We start from the raw sequence: 2,252 nt of genomic DNA, 5'->3' as shown, positions 1-2,252 counted from the left end.
TGTGAGAGAAATGGTGACAGAGACTATATAACAACATTTATCACAGTGAAGCGAATCTGACCTTGAACTTTGGGAAAACACATTAAGAGGTCGGGGACACAGAGAGGAAAAGAAGAGAATAGTAAGATGATGAAGGTTTTTAAAAGGATGATCAAGATGATTAAGAGGAAGACTGAGAGGCCTAGTTTGAGAGCAAAAATGCACACACACACTCTAAAAAATGATTCAGAGGTTAGTAGATAAAACTTAAAATGAAGAACATTTTCGACATAAAAAAATTAAGTTTGCTACTTGTACATGTATAGGTGAGTTGACAATTTTTTTTAAGGAGTTTGTAATACTGAAAAAGAAAGAAAGCTGTCTCAACTTATTCATATATGGATTTTCAACACACAGTCTTGCTTTCACCTAACAATAGAAAGTATTAAGTTCCTGAAACTTGTAAATCTCGTGACCAAACTTATAAAGCTAATAACACGATTGAACGTTCAGGACCTTCCAGACCACGCCTGAGAAGTAACAGAAATTATGGCACAGGATCCTGTAGCCTGCATCGAACATCACAGGTACGTGCAAAGTAGTCTAGCCTACTATTTTTGTGTTTGTTTTAAAAGCAACAGCTATCAAACAACGGCACACAGTGCGTCAAAATCTTTGTCACGTGACAGTCAAATGAAATTAACGCTACAGCTTGCCCTTTTGCTAATTTGAATATTTGAAAAGATGGATTTTAGCTATCTACAGACAGTAGCTATCGTGTCTTCCAAGCTAGCTGCTGCTTGCACGGTAATTAAACCATTTGAAAAGATGACTTTGGTAGCTGGCGTCTTCAAAGTTACCTGCAGCCTGCCCTTTGATCATTTGGAGTTAGTAAAGGTAAATTTAGCTGTCTGGTGTCTTCAAATTTCACCGTGGCAGCTGTATTCCGCACTTAATATTTTAGCATTGCTAGTTCTAACACTGCACGTGTTTGAGGATCATATTTGGTCGTCCTAGTTAAGCCTAACATTGTCACTATTTATGAAGGTTTGTGGGCCATTTGACATTCTTAGCTTAACCTGAACATAGGCCTAATAGGTAGGCCAACATTTATTTATTTTTGAAGTTTGAGAAATATTATGTGTCAATCCCTGCAAACCATGTAGATTTTGTTCATTTTGTTGTTTGTCTTGAGGTAAATTTTCTAACATTGTGCCTTTCTTTTATACAGATAAATGACGAATTCAGACGGAGCTCTACATTCATTCATTGCACAACTGGACCAGTTGCCATTGCTTTAAAAATAAACAATGCTTTCAGAAAATTTAAATTGCTGTGTGCTTTTATTCAGACAGAAGTGAAGTAAGTTACTATAACTTAAAAAGATCCATGCAAATTGTTACCTTAATTTTTTTTAAGTCATTTCAACTCAAGTTGTTTTTTGAGTAAATATTGTGAGACTTTTATAGTGAGAAGAACTCAATTAGTTTAGCACAATCAACCTGATTTGTCCTCTAAAAGCTTAATTAAGTTGAACCAACTTAATTATATTAATTTGATCATATAATATAATTCAGTTGTTCTAACTATATAAGTCTCACAATATTTACTCAAAAACGGCTTGAGTTGAAATTACTTAAAAAGATCCATGCAAATTGTTACCTCAATTTTTTTAAGTTGAGTAAGTGTATTATTTTTTAGAGTGCACACACACACACACACACACACACACACACACACACACACACACACACACACACACAACCCATAACAGAGGTTTGCTCAGGCTTCGTTGCTAATACAGAACAGGGGCGTCAGACTGGAGGTAAAACCAGTACTGATTAACAGGACCCCAAGGGGAGGGAGGGCCCTTGAAAAGTATATAAATATAAAAATATATATGCATGAGGGGGGGACATGGGGGCCCATCAGGACTGCTATGCATAGGGCCCAGGATTTTGTGCTACGCCTCTGATACAAAATAATGTAGAATAAGGTACAAAAAAAAGTGAACATGATATATTTTGCCAGATAGATGTTACGGTTTGTGATTGGCACGTTTCCAGGCAGAGAGGAATATGTCGCCATGCCTATGTCTAAATCCACACTTTGGTTTGAATTTTAATTCATCACTGGAGTTTGAGGCAACCTGCACTTGGAATAGGCCACCTTTGCCTGAGTTTCCCTCGCCAAGCCAGGACCCTCAGAGAGAACGAGAGAAAGAAAGAAAGAAAGAAAGAAAGAAAGAGGGAATGAATGATAGGAAGGAAGAT

At 36.9% G+C, this 2,252-nt stretch overlaps 1 long non-coding RNA gene across 1 annotated transcript; it reads left to right on the top strand.

Moving 5' to 3' along the window:
* The first annotated feature begins 207 nt into the window (after positions 1-207).
* Positions 208-1,309, top strand: LOC121695964. The gene is made up of 3 exons (XR_006026207.1): positions 208-305; positions 493-566; positions 1,211-1,309. It is a non-coding gene; the product is annotated as an uncharacterized LOC121695964 (long non-coding RNA).
* Positions 1,310-2,252: the final 943 nt, after the last annotated feature.

This window comes from Alosa sapidissima, chromosome 21, assembly GCF_018492685.1.
Source record: "Alosa sapidissima isolate fAloSap1 chromosome 21, fAloSap1.pri, whole genome shotgun sequence".
NCBI classification, from domain to species: Eukaryota; Metazoa; Chordata; class Actinopteri; order Clupeiformes; family Clupeidae; genus Alosa; species Alosa sapidissima.
The sequence above is the reverse complement of the archived record's forward strand: the minus strand, read 5'-3'. Positions and strand labels throughout refer to the sequence as shown.